General features: G+C 33.4%; 1 long non-coding RNA gene across 3 annotated transcripts; it reads right to left on the bottom strand.

Annotated features, from left to right (window-relative positions):
• Window positions 1–1,360: 1,360 nt before the first annotated feature.
• LOC101247944 (uncharacterized) lies at window positions 1,361–7,404 on the bottom strand. Of its 3 annotated transcripts, none has more exons than XR_742673.4 (5): window positions 7,245–7,404; window positions 7,023–7,100; window positions 4,631–5,061; window positions 3,479–3,954; window positions 1,361–1,540 (listed from the first exon to the last, which is right to left on the bottom strand). It is a non-coding gene; the product is annotated as an uncharacterized lncRNA (long non-coding RNA). The 3 variants fall into 3 exon arrangements; XR_002028288.3 differs by having other exon boundaries at window positions 3,842–3,954; window positions 7,245–7,399; XR_742672.4 differs by lacking the exon at window positions 7,023–7,100 and having other exon boundaries at window positions 7,245–7,403.
• Between the last annotated feature and the right edge of the window lie 13,343 nt (window positions 7,405–20,747).

The raw sequence follows: 20,747 nt of genomic DNA, 5'->3' as shown, positions 1-20,747 counted from the left end.
TAGTTAAACGTATTTCGTACTTGAAGAAAATCTAATTTCGCCACTAATGTCTATATTTTATATACAAAATATTATTCTGTTCTTTGATGTATTAGGGATAAATTTATCATTACAAAAAAAGTTTATTTTCCTATGATATAATATATATATATATATATATATATATATATATATATATATATATATATATATATATATATATATATATATATATATATATATAGCAAATTCTTAATAGAAATTTAAATAATTATGCCATATCCATATGGAAATTTGATTAATTATAATTTGCTTTGAAATAAGGCCAATTCGGATATTTGATTAAGAGAGAAGCAATATCACAGAATGTTGATGCACAATATTCTTTGATGGTTATTATATATATATAATAACCATCACTATTGTGCATCAACATTCTGTGATATTGCTTCTCTCTTAATCAAATATCCGAATTGGCCTTATTTCGAAGCAAATTATAATTAATCGAATTTCCATATGGATATGGCATAATTATTTAAATTTCTATTAAGAATTTGCTATTTTCCCATCTCTTTTTAAATAGTAACCAGCTTAAATTTATTTACTTCTCTAACCAATATATTGATTTCATGAGTTTCGATTCTTAACTTCTTATTTGAGACAAAAGAATAACAATATTAAGTAAATAAAGTAAATACTCTACTATAATTAAATAAATTTTAATTTGGTTAATTTTAAAATATAAAACATTTTATCATCAAAATATTCTTATTATCAATGTACGTAAATTGAACATGAAAAAATATTTATTGTTTTTCTTCAATATTTGATTCATAGTTTAAAACTCTTACCAAAGAACTATTATTATAAATTTAGTAAGACTCTTAGATTACTTTAGTTTCATTTTTTTTTTATCTATCTATCTATTTTATTATTATTTTTTATTTTAATGCTCCCTTATTAAAATACTTTTACAGTCATTTGATACATTTTAAATCATATTTATTTTAGTGCAAAAAGAAAAGGTGTTAATGAAACATAATAAATAATAAGTACTCTTTTTTAAAAAAATAGGTCCCACAATTTTAGATAGACACATGGTCATCATAATTACAATTTCATATTACCCTCGAAAATGAGATTATTTACAACTTTGTCATTGGTCGTCCCTCACTTCACTCTTCTATATAGTAATAATAATAATAATAACTAGACATGAAATGCCTGTGCTAAGCACGGACCGAACAAATTTAACTTGCATAAGTTCATGTATTAGTTCATCATTTATTTTTATGCATGGTCAATATAGAGTATATGTCATTTTATAAGTTTAAATTAGTAGAACCATAAAAATATTAATACAATTATAAACATTATATAATAAGAAAAATGAACTTTTAATCTAATTTAATTTCAAAAGTTAGCTCACATGGTGAGAATTATTCAATACCACAAGGAAATCAACTTCGTCATCCGCAATTTACAATACTGAATTCGACACTTTCTATTCAAGTTGGTAATCCACTAATCTGCAAGTGTTGATGATTGTATCCTACATAAACTATTTGAGAGTAATCAAAACATAGAAATGTAAAAGTACTATTGGAAGCGATACATTGCCATAGTAATAATCAAGTAAATTTGAGGGGAAATTTATCATATTTGTATTTAACTTTTAGTACAGGCAGATAAAGTTATAGATATAATGCATGTTTCTTATAAAAAATAAAATGAAGATACCCTCAATGGGATAAAACCATAAAAATCATTTTGCCTTAGGTTCATTGGACTCACAACATGATTACACATGTTAATAAACTATACATGCTCCAAAAAAAAAAGAGATTCATGTTTAGAACCAAGGTAGAAAATAAAAATAAAAATAAAAATGAAAAGCACATATGAAGTCTTTCATGTACCATTTTTGAGTTCTATTTTTCTCATGTTAGTCCAGATAATACTGGTCAGTATCCTTATTAATATATTATCATATTATTTTTATAAAAACAAAAGTAAAATAGCAGTATTATTTCAAGTTTTCAACTATTCTCAACTTTATCATTGATCTAGAATGGAATATTATAATAATTACAACTGTTGGCTTGTTGGGACCATAATAAAGATCTCGGAGGATAATGTTGACTTTCCCATAATAAGGATGCTAATCCATTAGAAATTGATAGTTATAGCAGAAGTAGGGGAAAATAGCCAACATTAACATATAACCTAAGTGTAAACAATCTCATATTTCATTAGGGCCAAAGCATTTACCTCCTTCTTTTTCCATAATTCACAATTAATAGTATTACAGTAGTAAAAAAAATACAAATTTGATGATGATGATATTTGCATTTTGAGCTTGTGAAAGTATTGAATAGCGAGGATCGAACATATCTTATTTATGAAGATGGTAAGAATTACGCAGAGAACGGTATTAAGAGCAACCATTTGTCAGAATAAGGTGAAATGCATTATGGTTTTCCTATGATGGATTAAGATACTCTTTGATCAACTCCTAGAGATGGAAATAAGTTGTTATGTCAACAAAAATCTAGTGATAGTTATGATGAACAAACATGTGAGGGAGAACCACCCCTTCAATTATGGAAAGAGCTCAGTCAGAATCTTTTAGGTATTGATCTATTTCACATTGTGTAATATATTCACAGTAGATATAACTACAAAGAAAAAAACTTTTAGCGGCAATAAACATGCACATTAACAAAGAGTGCTAAAGCCGTTACAAGCATTAGTTAATTGTCATTGGATCCTATGTCTCAATAGGCTTTAGAGACATTTACAAAGAATGTTAATTGCCTCTAAGAACATATTTAGCAACAATTAAGCTCTTTTCATTAATTAATTGCTACTAAAGATCATTTTTGGTGTAGTGTATTATCACAACATTAAAAAAAGCAAACTTGATGATGACACTATTTTGCATTTTGGGCTTGCAAAAAGGATTGAGTGGCTTTAACAAGAAAAACAAAGCATTTGGTATCAGTTTTCAAGTTGCAACTAAAGTAATTCAAATTGTTCCACTTGTAAGCACCATTGTTTTTGTAATAATGGTAAAATATGATATTGGTATTGTGTTCAGGGTACTAGTATAATCCACTACTTATTCTTTATATGTCCATGGTCAAGTTTTTAGGGAAAACTATAAATACTATCAGTGGTGTGAAGAAATTTTCAATTACAAATGCAATGAATTCTTCATAAATTATGTGGTCATCATTATAGTCCATGAACAACGTAATTACAGTGAGTTTATTTAAATTAAAATATTAATACCTCCAAAGAGAACTTAAAATTAAACAAAACAAAGAGAAGAGACAAATAAAATGGAGAATAGACAGAACTTTATCAATCAGCTAAAAGTGTTTATAGTGTTATATGATAAGAATATGTCCAGAAGGTAAGTTTAACTCATATTTACTTAGAATCAATAGACCATTCTTTTATTTATCAGACATGTTATGCACAAACAAAAACAAACCTCTACACTTGAAAGCAAATAGCAAATCATATTGTAGGCAATATTTGTGTGGGTTTCGATGACCACAACCTTAAGAGAGTGACTCTTAATGTCCTCCAAGTAAAGTGACAGAATAAAGTGCCACAAAAAAGATCAGAACAAAGGAACTTTGTTTGATGCAGCACAACCAGTGAGTTAAGCACAAAAACATATACACATGTTCTTTTGTACAAGGGAAAAACACATACACATGCATATACATGCTCTGTTATATGCACATAAATGATACAGTACACCCCTATTAGAATGGAATCATGGGAGTAACTGAACCCAATTAAAAGCTATATGAAAACCAACAAATAAATGTTTAATATTGGTCGATACCTAATTAATGTTCAACTAATAAGTATGCATTACTTTGGCACAGTTATTTGTTGTTCCTTCTTTGATTTTTCCTTCTCTCGCCTTTTTCATTCTCGATTAGGACCACATCTGCACTGGTGATTAAAATTATCCGTTTATTAATTGATTTGATGCTTTTTCTCTTCGTAAGCATGAAAATATAATTTTAAGAACTCAATGCCCATTAACATTGAAAAACACATATTAATCGAGTATAACTTGACCAAATCAAGAATGCAGCCGAAATAACAAAGTCCAAATAAACAAAAATCAATTAAGAATGAGCTGAAGATAGCAAAGAAATAATGAAACAACATTAGGCTTTATTAACTAACAGTAAAGATGATCGTAAGAAACATTAGAAAGAGAGATAAATTTGGGACATAAAAGGGGATAAAAACTCAAAGATGTAGATTTTACAGTATGTAAACCAAGAACATAAATGGTTTACTTGCTACGTGGGTAAATTATATTCTTTTTGCTCGAGAATCTTGGGTGACATTATGGCTTAACACACTATGTATTCCTTACTAAAGAAAAATATTTATTGTGAGTAAAATCAAACAACTTGCATGATGGAGTGAAATCCCACATTTTGAATAGGAAGTATTCAAGGAGACCCTTGATAAAATTAGTATTTATTCACTCCTAATCATTCACCATGTACATCAATAACATGCTTTAAATGAAACTTAAAACCACTTCTTTTTTTCGGCATTTGAAATAAGCATTGACCTCTTGAATTAATTTTTTTTTTGTAAAAAAACTTACCGTAGATCCAAAATAGAAAGAAATACTTGTAGTAGAGCCAATCAGCTTAGCAAGGCAACAAGTAATGGCCATAGCCATCTTGCCTCCAATTAAAACTCTTTGACAAGATTTCACCATAGGACTTGTGCTTAAAAAAGTACCAATTCCTCCAAATGCTAATAATGACAACTGGCAAGCTCATTGCAACCACATTCATCATTCACAGCCAATCTGACCTTATAATTTGCTATAAATGCAGCAGTAAAAACTGGCACAATGATACCCAATAAAAATGAAATAGCCAAGGCTACTACTGTCTGGAATTAATTTGGCAGTTGTTCCTCGTTATCTTTTTCATGTTCTTGGTTCTGTCCTCATGTTGCGTTGTCTATCTTCATTTGATCTTGATCTATGTTTAATTGAGAGTACATTGAGACAAACTCTAGGCAATCCTACAAGCATCGGCAAATCCAAAACACTCAGATGAGTTGACATCAATTAACAATGTCCAATTCACTTCATTCAGGATAATGTCACTTATAAAATATTAGTTTATATCAATCACGTAAAAAGTAATAGTTTATGCCTTGATTGGGTTAAGTAATTTAGCATCACTTACCTTTTTAGGTTTATGGTGCTTGTAATTGTAACTCAAGAGTTCTTGAAAATAAAGACAACAAATAAATTTATTAATACAACTCCTATGTAATTATACATAAAAGAGTGCAGTACTGTGCTGGAATAATAAGTTACAAAGCTAGGTGCAATAATCTCTTAAAGAACAAATTTTCATCAATATAATTTATTAGTTCTTAAACATATAATGCAACAATATTTTATCTCTTTAACACAAAGCACATGCGGTCACCTTTTGTTTCACCTTTATACATTTAAATGCTTTAAGAAAGTGTAGTTGCCCACGAATATGATTCCATCTACAAATTAATCAAGTATTTTTTTACACAACTATGGTAAAAATAATTTAATTTACTTTAAATCATTGAAATAAAAAAAAGAGAACATGAACCAAATAAGCTTCATAATAAAGAATATCTTCTGTGTTTACCCAAAGAGGAGCGACAAGATAATGTGCACCTTAGTACTGAGTCTCGTCACATATGAGGTCATTTAAGAAGCCTAAGGTGACACATGAATTTGTAGAGTAAGGAGTATATTTTCTCCATTAAGTGTCTTAACTGTAGCTTAACACAACATAAAGGAGGATATTGAAGAACCAATACTCGAAATAGAGAAGAATATAAAGTTAACAGTTTGAAAAAATGTATGGAAGTATATTTGATATTGAATATTCCTTCCTTTAAGTAGGCCAAAGCAAGATCAAATTTCATATCTATAATTTCATGTCATCAATAATACAACATTCTCTCTACCTCTAAGGCATAGCTAAGGTTTTGCATACATTCTACCCTCCACAAAGTGCAAACATCATTTTGTGGGACTACACTGAGTATGTTGTTGTTATCTACAACTTTCAAATAGTTAGAAGCTCATATTTTTCAAATGTATCCACTTTTTTTGACATTTACATTATAAATATCTTTATAATTCTAAGCTCTAAGCAACAATTTTGAACTTCTGTCAGTAACATATTGTTCTATCCTTTTAGTAACTTGAATATAACACTTACGAGAAAATAGGGAGATATATTGGGAGGAGGCTGACAATAAATAGTAGGACATATGCTTGTCACAACATCTTTGAGAGGATCCAATAATTACAATATCTGAAACAAACTTAATCTTTTTCGTCCAAATACATCCACAATTTTCCTAACCAGCATAACAAGTAGCATTAGTCAACTAATGCTCAAGAAGAAACTAAAACTCTTGAAATATTTATATGGAAGTTCAAGGAAATAGCAGAGAAATTGAAATCGATAGTGAGGAAATAATAATGAGGAAGAGAGAAACAAAATAGAGAACTAATAAAAAATGCAATAGAAACTAATCCGTCATTTGCTCTTAGAATAGTGGCTCGAACCCACTATGATGTTAGTCAAAATCCTCCTCAAGGGATTTCTTATTGGCCATGATGTTCTTTAGGAATGGTAATCCACACTTGGTTTTGAGCATCTAATTAAGAAGTTATAAGTACTTGTTAGTTCAAGAAGCGTTTCTTTCTTAAAGATGGGTGTTTTTATGAAGACTTGGTCAGCAATGTTTATAGAGTAGGATAATAAAAAAGTATAATTGTAGAGAGGACCGAAGGCCAGAGAATTGGAGGAGAGGACAAATAGACATGCATATAGAAATAAAACAATTGTCCTTCAAACCTTCACTACAATCATGAATCAAATGAGTTAGAGATCTACAATAGACATAGTATAACACTCAATGAACTTGCTAAATTAGTTCAAGAACCCAAGTATTAACACAAAATTAACACAGTATACCTCCATAAGTAAGTCCAAATGATGAAAATAGGAAAAACATGATAGGAGTTGGAAATGAAAAATGATTTTTTTGTGTGGCTGGAAAACAGAAAAGAAAAAACCAATTAGATTGGATATGAACAGATTCTGAACAAACATATTTTAAAATTTTAAAATAATTCTAAGAATTAAAGGAGTTCTCTGTTTTGTTTCGCCAACAAAAAAAATGAGAGAATAGCATACCCGATTACGGAAGATATTGTTTAGAAGACAATAGAACTGTAAAAATTGAACTTGAAGGTGCCAAGAAATCAGGTTTGGAATAAAAAAATAGAGAGACTTTGAGTTGTTCTTTATTTGTCGATGAAAGAAAGTGTAGAAATGGTTGATTGCTTCGAGAACTATGTCGAATATTTTTAATAGCGTGAAATGACCAATATGACCTTGGTCGTCCCATCTTCACACTTCTATATAGTAATAGTAATAATAAAATAATTTGATATATTTAACTCTAACCCTTTATTTGCTTGGTTATTAACTTACTTTAAATTCTCCAAAGATGAAGTACTTCTTTGTGAAAAACTTCTGATTTTTTTTATTGGTTTAAAATGGTTCCTTGGTTTATCGACTTATTTCATATAAATTATTACTTCAAAATGACTTAAATAAATTCTAAGTAATCTAGTTTTTTATTTAAAAAATTCTAACTACTTGTAATTCGAGTCAAATGTTTCTAAAAGGTCCTATTTCCAGGAAAAAAATGATTCTTTGTTTAACCATTTTGTTTATGGTTAAATCTTTTTTTTAATAATTATAAAAAATAGTCAAAAAGTATTTTAGTTAAGTCGTAGGATAACTGTGTGTTAGAGATTTCTTCAAATGCCTTAAAAACCTTCTTGAAGCGTAAATAAGAACTTCTTACCATTTCCCCTAAATTTTCTAAGACTTAATTTGTTAGTCTTTCTAAATTAAGTTTTTTTAATTTCTTCAAAAAATGAAGTGATGACTCTTTCTAAGTATATTTCTTAAATTGTTTTATACTTAGAACATTTCAAAAAGTAATTTATATAAAGATATATAAATTACGGCATAACAAAAATGGTGGCTCTGTTGAGGAATTAATTAAGTTGTAACCAAAAGATTTGACTAACTGTTGTTATTGAATTATTTATCTCTGATTATCATGTTTAAATTTTTTAACTGTCATTTTCACGACATATTCCTGTTGTATGCATAGTATATTAAAGGATGATTTTGCAAAATCGCAGTCGGAATTTTTCATACTCAACCCTATTTCTAAATGATTGACAATTTATTGGTTCGTCATGTGTCCAATGGTTGTCGTGAATTCCATGCTAAGTTGTCCACTTGGGTTCTCGGTCTTTGAAAAACCACTCTTAGTCAACTAGGGTAGAGCGAAACAAAAAATCCCTCAATTTAGCACATTGAACTAAGACAACCCAACATCCAAGGCGTGTTTGGCTCAATAGAAAGACCACCCTAAGTCCAAATTGGCCCACGACTCATACTTATGTGATTAAATTTTAAGGATGTATATGTTGTTTGAAAAATCATTATCCTCTAGGGTAAGAGGTAGATTATAGCTTACTCCAGTTGAAGAGATATCTTTGCAAGATACTGATCCATCCAAAGGCGTTGACACCCTTATATATCAAGAATCTCAAGAATGGAGGACCTTCCATGGAAGCTTAGTTAGGAATGTACCCCTGGGTGAGACTAATTATTCGTATCATTATCCCTATTATGTATCCTTATTTAATTTGTTTTTGAAATTTGTAATTTTTATTTTTTGGGGCGATGAAATGTTTCAAATGACGTTATACATCCTTCAATTCAATAGGCCCACCTTTAAGATAAAAATGTCACAAGTTTAGGACGTAATATAAATTTTTTCAGTGCTACTTTATATAATTGCTTCGTGTTGGGATATGTCATTTTGTCTAAAGCAGTATTAATCCAGTTATGTTTGTTAGAGCGCTCTAAGCATATATAAAATCCACAACAAAAAAGTCCGTCCAAATTATTCTTGAAGTGTTGTTCAAGTTTCTCAGAAATATATTTATCCTTTACTCCCAAAAAAACTCCTAAATTTTTATCCGTCATAGAAAGGTTGATTTTATAAAATGTCTGCAAAAGACGTCAACACACCAATCTCACCCATTGCTTTGGTTAGTGAAGAAGAAACTAAAGAGTCAATGTTCAAAAAATTTATCGAGACTAAAGAGAGGATAGTTGCAGCCAAAAGGAGACTTACAATACTCGACCAAACTTAATGGACGCTAAGAGAGAGAATAATTGAGGTTGACATGGAAACAATCTCAGTGAAAATAAATATTGCAAAAATCGATCAAGAGATAATAATATCACTAAAGCAACTGTAAGGATCCCTAAAATTGAACGGGCCATTAAGAAGCTAAATTTTTGGAATGCTTCTTCCATTAGGGGAAAAGGCAAAACAAAAAAAGGTTTAGATGGTGAGAGCATCAGATTGTCAGCCTACAAATGAAAAGGAAAGAAAAAAGTTTTGGGGGTAGATTTAGATTCATGTAACACATCTCTCATGTTCGGTATTTTGTTTATAAGTTTATTTTTAATCAAGAACTACGCAAGAGTTGAGCCCATAGGGGGGTACGTAGGAAGCTCTTTTCAAGCCTAATCTCTCTATCCATTTCGGGAAGGGTATGTTTGAAGTTATCTTATGTAATTTAAACTACGTCGGACCTGATTTCCTTGGTGGATAAGTAGGCAGCCTATTTAAGGATCGGTCCCTGTCTTTTCAATTTTAATTCTCCCTTATTAATGAAAGATCCTGAAGAGTTTCATCTACAAAGCATATGAGTGGAAGAAATTAACAGTGTCCTATGCAAGTTGACTTTCCCAATTCAGTCACAAAAAGATTTCTTTCCATTCAAATACTCCCTTTTACCCAAAATATTTCTTTGGATTAATCTACTTGAAGCAAAGTGATAATTGCGTGTTTAGCTTAATGTTAACTTATTTGCATATCTCGGTAAAAAAAAACTAACAGATATGTCTTTTGAGTTGTTCTTCTCTACAGGTAAAATCTAATAACTGGCCGACCATCCCTACTTTTCAAGATCTAAAGCAATCATACCATCCTTCCCTGGTCATTCTTTGGATAAAGACAAAAGCAAAATGACTAGTACTTCTAAAGAAACTAGAATATTGGATGTGAGCATCATAAATTCTGAACTCACTGATCAAAGAGAGTTGATCTATCAGTTAATGCAAAAAATTGCAGACATGCAGGAAGAGCTTCAACAAACCAAAGATCTAGCCAAACTGTCCATTGCATCGAATGAACCACCCCTCGAAACTAGAAGACTTCCTCCTTCTTTTCCATCAGTAAGTTCTCCGTTACCCAACTACTTCCCTACCCATACCACAACATGCATTACTTCCACCCCTAACCCTCCTACTATCGACTTAACTGTATCCAGCGCTCCTTACGCCAACACTTCTTACCAAAAGCCACCACTACTACCAAATCAGATTCAAGCACCTAACACCAATAACTCCCAAAACTTCACACCAACCTACCAAATCTCACCCCATGTCTCCAATAATCCAAGTGTTTTGCCTAGCCAGTCGACATACCCTTCCATAACATTCCAAACTCCACCAGCCTACACAATCCCTGAACCATGTCTAGCTTTCTTGTTCAACCAGAGTTGGATCACTATGAAGAAATGGAGGTTGAGAAAAGAAAAGTGTGAACAAGAAATGAATGTTATGAAATACGCCATCTCTGAGGCAGTAAAAAGTGTCCAATCTTCGAGGAAGATAACATGACTTGAGTATGGGAACCTTTGTATGCACCCTGACTTGGAAATATCCGAAGGTTACAAAATTCCAAAATTTGAAACCTTCAACGGTATTGGAAATCCCATGGCTCACCTACGAGCTTATTGCGATAAATTCATGGGTATTGGAAAAAATGACGCATTAAATATTTGGTTGTTTAATCGAAGCCTCAGTGGGAAGGCATTAGAATGATTCACATCTCAAGATTTCTGTCAGTGGTCTACATGGGGGGCTCTTGCTAAACATTTTTTTGGAAATATTCCAATTTAATGTCGAAGTTGTCCCTAACTGATATTATTTGAAAAAAATCAAGCATAAGACCATGGAAGACTATCGTGAATATGCATGTCGCTGGAGGAAAGAAGCTTCAAAGGTACAACATGTGATGACTGAAAATGAAATAACCTCTTCTTTTATTCGAGCCTAGGAGCTTGAGTATTATGAAAGGATGTTGCCCATAATGAGATAGAAGTTCTCGGAGTTGATCAGAATGGGAGAAGCCATTAAGGATGGTCTCAAGTCTTGAAAGGTTACAAGTATCACTGCTTTGCATATAGCCAAAAAATCCTCACCATCCATGGCTATATGATTTCCTAGGAAAAAGAAAGAGACGTGTCTATTGTATCTTTTAGCTCGAAGCCAAGGCCACAAAGGTATTTTGGGTTTAGTTTTTCCATTGGAAACTCCAACAGATTCCCCACATCAAATATTTACCCAACATCTCCATAAGCTCCAATCCCAATCTACTATGAACAACAAAATTACAAACCATCTCCACCCACCTACCAAAATCAACCAACAGTCTACCAAAATACACTACCAAATTACCAAGCCAATGCACCGGCCTACCAAAGTCCTGGACAAAACAACCCCATTGCCAACAATTCTACCCCGCCTTAACCATGAAAGAAAGCCTCCAGATTTTTCACTCTTTTGGCAAAAACACATACCCAACTCTATGAGCGTCTAAGAGCGGAAGGATTAATCCAACTAGTAGATGCAAAGACAATTAATCCTACAACAAAGTTCTTCCGAGTGGATCAACGATGTGCTAACCCTTCTAGAGGGGCAGGACATGCTACATAATGATATATCAATATGAAAACATAAGATTCAAGACTTGATCGATAATATAGTCATCACTCTCCAAGCCATGTCCCTAATGTGAACCTTAACCCATTGCCGAATCATGGGGGAGCAATCATCAACATGATTGAGAGAGACGAAGATTGGATCGCTAATGGGACTATCAATGAAACAAATTTCAACTTGCTCATATCAAAAGTGACCTCATTGACCATAAAGGCCAGTCCAGAGTTTGTTGTGATAACCGCACCATCAGGCATTTGCTTTGGCAAAGGAAAGAAGTAACAAGCATCCCAAAAAAAAGTTTGTTGTCCAGGAGGCTACAACTCAAGGGATGACACATTCTAGAAGATGCTATTTTCTAGAAGAGTTAGCTTAGGAAACACAAAAAAAGAACCAAAATAGGCCAATCACAGAGGGTGAGGCTGAAGAGTTTTGGCGAAGAATGTAGCATAAGAAGTATTATATTATCAAGCATTTGGAGAATATGGCCTCTATGGTAAGTCATGTCACTGGTAGTCACCAAATCTTTTTCCAAGAAAAGGAGTTCCCACTCGAAGAAGTGATGCACAACCGTGCCTTGTATATCACCGTCAAATGTAAAGACAAATTTGTAGCTCAAGTATTGATTGATAATGGTTCATGACTCAATATTTTCCCATTATTAACCCTTACTCAGCTAAATTATGATGTTGGAAAAATCCGTCAAAGTCACATGAATGTAAGGGCGTTTAATGATTCGTAAAGAGAGACCATGGGGGGAGGGGGAGACTTGTTATCCAAATGGGGCCTGCATAATTTTTCACTGAGTTCCATCCACATTGCATATAACTTTGAAGTTCATCTGGGAGGACCATGAAATTGTCATTCATGGTGAAGGGAGTAATTGTAGTTACCCTGTATTCTTCGTTCCAATTATTGAAGATTCTTCTCAATTTATTGACTTTCCCATGGGGAAGATAATGAAAATTGCTTTTGAAGATAAAACACCGCAAGTACGAACGCCGCCGATGTATAAAATGCTTGCTACAACTATTCTACGAAGCAGTTTTGAGCCTAGGCATGGGTTGGGCAAGAATTTTGATGGCATATCCAAACCTCTTTCTATTCCACTTCAAAATTACCATTTTGGCGTTAGCTATACCCCAATAGAGGAGGAATTATTCAAAGCAGAAGAAAGGAAGATGCATGACCATGATATACCGAAGCCTATTCCATAATTGTACCGTTCATTTGTTGCTAAAACTTTAGCCTGAGATTGATGGTCAAGTGGAATAGATAGAAATATTGTTTGATGAAGAAGATTCTGATGTGATAATGAAATAATGCACCACAATATCCACCATTCGAAATGCCAAACCACTCCACTTATGATTCATCGAATGACTTGGTAGACAAAGACAATATTTGAAGTTTTACTTTTGAAAATCGGTGATGTTTGGACGAGGCCTGAAACCACCCTTCATATCACTTTATTTTCATCGTAATGTTTAAAAAGGAAATGACTCATGTTTACATGAGTCATGACCAAAGTTATACGCCTTTTTAAAATTCCAATGAAAAGTCTCATTTATTTTAAATTGATTATTTTATCTTTGTAAATTACTCTCCAATATATACATTTAAACTCTTTCTATCTAACATTGTTTATTTATTGTTGTTTTTATTCTAAATGAATCTAAACTTGTCAATGTCTTGAGATGTCACGAACATGGTGAACCAAGTAAGGTCAATGAAGATGAATGTGAAGAATATGATGAAGAAACTATGATGCATGAACACTTCACCGAGAACTTGAGGAACCTTGAAGATGATAAAAATCCCAATCTGGATGAAATAGAGACTGTGAACTTGGGAATTGACGAGTGAGTTAGAGAATCCCAAGTTAGCATCCACTTGGCAACAACAGAAAGAGAAAAATTGGTCGAGCTTCTCATTCAATACATCGATGTGTTTGTGTGGTATTATGATGATATGCCAGGGTTAAGCATTAATATTGTTTTACATAAGCTGCCTGTCAATTCAGAGAATTGTCCGGTAAAGCAGAAAACCAAAAAATTCAAGACGCATTTAAGTTTAAGGATAAAAAAAGAGGTCATGAAGTAAATCGAATAAAAGGTGGTCTAAGTGACCAAGTATCCCATTTGGTTAGCTAACATTGTTACAGTGGCAAAGAAAGACAGAAAAATTAGGATATGCGTGGATTATCGGGATCTCCACAACGCGAGTCCAAAAGATGATTTCCCCTTTGCCGAATATCCACATACTCATCGACAATTGTTCAAAGCATGATCTATAATATTTATTGGATTGATTTGAGGGATACCACCAAATTCTAATGGATGAAGAAGATGCAAAAAAATTAGTATTCATCACACCTTGGGGAGTCTACCATTATCGAGTGATGCTATTCAGCCTCAAGAATGCTGGAGCCACTTATATGAGAGCTATGACAACAATTTTCCATGACATGATCCACAAAGAAATTGAGGTGTATGTGGACGATATCATCATAAAATCTCGTGAGAGTTATGATCATATGAAGCACTTAGAAAGTTCTTTGAAAGATTACGTAGGTATGATTTGTAGTTGAACCCAACTAAATGTGCATTTGGAGTACCTGCAAGGAATTTACTCGGATTCATAATTAGTGGAAGAGATATCGAGCTTGATCCTTCCAAGATCAAGGCAGTTCAAGACTTGCCTCCTCCAAAGCTAAGAAGGAAGTATTGCTTTTTTAGGGAGACTGAATTACATCTGGTTATTCATTACTCAATCAACGGTGATATGTGTGCCCATATTCAAGTTGCTACGAAAGGATGCGCCAACCAAGTCGACCAAATAATGTCAGAAGGCTTTTGACACCATCAAGAGTTACCTTTAAAATCCACCAGTACTTGTGCCACCACGTGAAGACAGTCCTTTCCTATTGTACTTATCCACCTCTGACAACATATTTGGGTGTGTGTTGGGACAACATGATGAGAGTGTAAGAAAGAAGAGAGCTATATACTATTTAAGAAAGAAGTTCACATCCTAAGAGGCTTGTTACACCCTGTTAGAGAGAACTTTTGTGCTTTGACTTGGGTTGCTTGACATTATCTGTCGGCATATACAAAACATCTCATTTCGAGAATGGACCCGCTCAAATACATATTTCAAAAACCAATGCCCATAGGAAAGCTAGCAAAGTGGTAAATGTTGTTGAGTGAGTTAGACATTGTGTGCATGACATAGAAAGCAATTAAGGGTCAAGCCTTGTCCAATTATCTTGCTAAAAACTAGTAGATGAAGGATATGAACCACTCAGAACATATTTACCTGATGAAGAAGTATTGTTTGTAGGGGAAGAGATATCATAATCATATCTTGGGTGGATAATGTTCTTTGATGGAGAGTGAACTCTAAAGGATTAGGAATTGGAGCAGTGTTGATATCTGAATCGGGGAAATATTATCCAGCAACAACAAAGCTTAGATTTTGATGCACTAATAACATGGTTGAGTACGAAGCTTGTACTCTTGGCATCGTAATGTCTCTTGACATGAATTTTAAAGAATTAATGATAATTGGTGATTCAGATTTGTTGATTCATCAAGTTCAAGGAGAATAGGCCGTAAAGAATCCTAAAATCTTATCTTACGTAAAACTAGTACTAAGGTTATGCAGCTGACGTAGGAAGATCGAGTTTAGACACATCCTGAGAATAAAAAATGAGTTTGCGATGCCCTCACAACCATATCATCCATGATGCAACACCCAGAAAAGAGTTACTTTGACCCACTTGAGATAGGTTTAAAAGAACAACCAACACATTGTTCACATGTGGAAGTGGAATCAGATGGAAATCCATGGTATATGGATGTGAAAATGTACTTTGAAGTTGATGAATACCCCAAAAAATAAAATTGAAGCAAAATAAAACAATTTGAAGAATGGAAAAACTTCTTTTTGAATGGAGATGTTCTTTATAAGAGAACACATGATTTAGGATTGCTGAGATGTGTAGATGCTGCAGAAGCCACAAGATTGCTTGAAGAAGTGCACGCCAGAGTGTGTGGGACGTACATAAATGGGTTTATGTTAGCAAAGAAAATCTTAAGGGTGGGATATTTTTGGATGAATATGGAAAATGATTGTGGTCGATTTTTCCAATGATGTCTTAAATGTCCGGTACATGGAGATTTGATCAAAGTACCTCCCCACGAGCTAAATGCGATGAGTTCCCCTTGTCCATTTGCAGCATGGGGCATGGATGTTATTGGAAAAAGTAAGCATGCTGCCTCAAATTGTGATAGACTCATTTTGGTCGCCATTGATTACTTCACAAAGTGGGTCGAAGCTGCTTCTTACAAAGCTGTGAGGAAGAAAGTTGTAGCTAATTTTGTCCGCAACAAGTTGATATGTCATTTTGGAGTTCCTGAGTCTATCATCACAGACAATGGTGAAAATATGAACAGTCACTTAATGAGAGATATGTGAACAATTCAAAATTACCCACTGTAATTCAACTGCATACGTCCTCAGATGAATGTAGTTGTGGAAGATGCTAATAAGAACATCAAGAGGATACTGAGAAAGATGATTAACAATTACAAATGTTGGCATGAACATTTGCCCTATGCTTTTCTAGGTAATTGCACCACAATTCGAACCTTAACTGGAGCAAATTCGTATCTATTAGTACACGGAACCAAGGCAGTGATACCAGCTAAAGTTGAAATTCCATATTTGAGGATTATTCAAGAATTTTGATTGAGTGATGCCGAATGGGTTCGTGATCGATATGAGCAGTTAAAAAAATGAGTGATGTTTGTCATGGCCAGTTATATAAACAGAGAATGGCTCGCACTTTCAACATGAAAATAACAGTCAGATATTTGAGGTAGGTCAATTGGTGTTTAAACGCATTTACCCTCATCAAGAGCAATATAAAGGGAAATTTGCACCTAACTGGCAAGGACTATATGTTTTCCACAAAGTACTTTCAAGAGGGGATTTGGTCCTAGCAGAGATGATGTTCAGGTGTGGCGCAAAGCTATCAATTCAAATGCCATCAAAAGATACTACATTTGAAAGATGATACTTCTTCCTTTATTTCCTTGTAATTGCAGTTTGCTTGGAATCATTGTCGCCTTATGTTTTGAAACATCCCTTTTTGTACTTGAACTACGTTCGACCTGAATTCTCAAGAATGAGATACGTAGGCAGTCTATATCGACCTCGGTCGTTTCCTTATCAAAATTTCTTATTTAAGTCAACTATCAAAAGGGGAACTACTTTTGACGTGATTCCTGCTTCATCAGGATAGTAGGCGCCAAACCAGTTTGGTCACATTCCCAATAAGATTTCCATTCATACAAGAAGAGTTATTTCCTACATAAAAGGGTCAAATATCATGTCGAAATGTGAAATTAGGATATAATTGTAAGAAAATCTCAAAATTGGCAAGATATCATGACTTTTATAATTACCATCAGATTTGTTTTAAGACATGTAACTGGAACAAGAATTTTTTAGAAGGAATTCAAAAATTCAAATCAAGGGTACGCAGAATATCAAAGTCAATTTCAAGTGCCTTAGTGTTACATACTCTAACGGATTTCTAAAGTTTCTAGCAAGCTACCTATCTTGACAAAATCTGAGACAAAGGGTTTTATTCGCGCCGTGCATGTCGTGATAATTAATTGGAAGAGATCTTATTTAAAACTATTTCTTTTTGAAAAACTTCATTCCTAGCAAGTGTTTTAATTTAAAAATGATCTTGTCTTTTGTGTACTGTGATTCGTAGGGTCAACCAAACTTCCAAAGACAACGAGACAAGGAGCAAGGCGACTAGAAGAAATCAACAAACTAAATTTTTTTGTGGATGCAAGGTTAATTAAGATCATCAAAGATAATATATTTATCAACCAACTATTTTGGAAGAACCTATCAGCAAATATCTGATAGTGAATGAAACATCTCTGCTTGACCAAAGAGTACGACATTCATAGTCAAATCCATCCTACTCAAATTGCCAAGAGGGTCATTGATACTCAAAAAGGCAAGAGGGAATTCATGTTCAAATTGCCAAGAGGTCCATTCATAGTCAATTGCCAAGAGGGCCATCATATTCAAATCGCTAAGATGGCCATTCATATTCAATTGCCAAGAGGGCCATCATATTCAAACCGCCAAGAGGTTCATGATATTTCAAAATCCAACTGGGCCAATAATATTCAATTTCCAAAAGGTCTATTATATTCAAACCGCCAAAAGGGCCATCATATTTCAAAAGCTAAGAGTGTCATTATATTCAATTGCCGAGAGGGCCATCATATTCAAAAGACAAGAGGGCCATTCATGTTCAATTGCGAAGAGGACCATACATATTTGAATCCCTAGAGGTCCATCAAGTTCAAACCTCCAAGAGGCCAATTCATATTCAAACTTTCAAGAGTGTCATCATGTTCAAACCTCCAAGAGGGCCATTCATATTCAAACTGCCAAAAGAGTCATCATATTAAAATTTCCAAGAGGGACACCATATTCAAACCGCCGACGGGGCCATTTATATTTAAAATTCCAAGAGGTTTATTCATATTCAAATTATCAAGAGGGTCATTCATATTCAAACCACCGAGAGGGTCATTGCATATTCAAACCGTTAAAAGAACTATCAACATATTACATCAGTCTGTTTTACTGCTCTAATATCAAAAAAAGAGTACATTGAGAAATTATATTAAAAATACGAGATACGAGCTTTGTTAGATTTACGTCAAACTGAAAGAAGTCATCGTTAAATATTCAAGGAAAGCAATTAGGGGTGAAAATGGTAAAAGACACTCTCTCTCCATTTGAATTATATACGCTAACAAGTTTTATCTCAGTGTTCGTTGAGATCATCCAAGAGGATGAATTCTCAAACTAAACTACAGGTCCGGACGATATAAAAAAGGATACAACACAACACGGAACTTTTTCTTAGCATCGAACTGGGACGTAGTCCGAAGAGGAGTGTCAAACTTGTAGAACGCGAGCTGAGGAGCGACTTCCACCACAATTAAACCACACTCCTATCAAAAGGCATGTCAGTTTTTATTTTGGTTTACCCAGTTCAATTTTGCATCTGAAAAACTTTTCGCTCTCACCGAAGACAACTTTCCAATCTGAGTGACAATGCACCAAGAGCTTTGGAAATTATGTCCATGTACGTTTTTGCTCATGGATATGAAGAGCTCTACATTCATGGACAATAGATTGCAGCCTACTTTTCAGAATTTGACTTATTTATCATTCTTCCAAACCCAAAGGTTATCTTGCATAAGAGATTTCTTTTTCAATTAATTGAATCAAATTAAAAACAACATGATTCCTAAGGTTTAAGGATATGTAGGCGGGCTCAATATTGAAAGAGTGGTTGTATTTTGACAACTTCTCTAACATATTATTCTCGAGCATTCTAATTTCTTTATAATTCGATATCAGGATAGCTTTTGAATTCTTTCAGAATCATGCGTTAAATTAAGCATATCGAACTACTAGTGACCTGAATTATCATATAGCCTGAGATATGTAGGAAATCTGACTCTGGGGTTCGGCCATAATTTCTAAAATCCGTACCAAAATTCGTTACTTATGATGATGTGGTCGGTCAAATTAGATTCGTCAATTTCATTTTTCTGAAATTTCTTTCATCAATTCGAGTCAAACGAGGGACAGTTGTTGACACCCAATTTTTTCCTCTGCAATATAGATTAATCATTGAGCTTCCTAAATTTCAAATAATTTGAAATAATTATTTTTATAAAATTCAAAATATTTTAAGATTATTTTAAACTATTTTTATTGTGTTATTTATAATAATTTTTACATAGAATTAGTACATTTTGTAAACATTTTGAAAGTCGTCTAAAAATATTTTAATTTAGCAATATTTTATTAATTTAGTCTAGCATAATTATTGAAATCATTTAGTTTATATTGAAATTAATTATTTTATATCATTAAGTTTGAGAAGCTCATTGATTAATTTACTTTAATTCACCTTGATTAAATATTAACTAAATCGACTAATTAATCTCAATTTGGTTTAAAGACCAACGTTCGGACCTTTCTTCTATCACTTTTCAACAACCCATCAGTTCTCAGTCCACTCACATAAATACAGCAATGCCCGACCCATCATACACGGCCCCACCCACGCGTCTCCTTCCTCGGCAAAAATCACGAGAACTGAATGGTGCCAATAGTACCATCCCATCACCATCGCCGTTTGCTTTTTACCCCCTTTTTCAGAACTTCCCATCTCTATTGCTGTTGGTCTCGAAAAGGAGCAAAGAAAGTACAAGCTCTTTCTTTCAATTTTCCAACGGGTTTTCCCCCTATCTCTCTCCTTTCTTCCATATAAATAATAAGTTCTTGAGGACTGGGAAAAAAGATTGGGATTTTGATGTGATATACAAAAATAGCTTACAAAAAGTTTTTTTTTTAAGTCAGAGTTCTCTTGGCAATAGTGGTTTTACGCTTAAAATTTTCTTTTCAAACTCTCTGTAGCTATATTTCGAGGTAGTAGCCTCTTAGATTTCGCCTTGAATTTCTTGGCTTGTTGTTCGTATTGAGATTTCGTGGTAGAAAAGTCGCCATCCTCAACTCGTTTGTCCTAGTCTCACTGCTCACACAAAGGTAACCTCTTCAGCTCGTTTATCTCGACTTAATATCTATGAGAATGTGAAATCTTTGTTTCTGTTTGGCTGCTCCTGTTCCAATGAGGAATTTATTTTTGTGCCAGCCAATATCCTGTTCTTATCAGTAGTGTAGTAATGTTCT

This window comes from Solanum lycopersicum, chromosome 8 (genome assembly GCF_036512215.1).
Source record: "Solanum lycopersicum chromosome 8, SLM_r2.1".
NCBI lineage: Eukaryota > Viridiplantae > Streptophyta > Magnoliopsida > Solanales > Solanaceae > Solanum > Solanum lycopersicum.
Note: the sequence above shows the minus strand (reverse complement) of the source record. Positions and strands in the feature narration are given on the sequence as shown.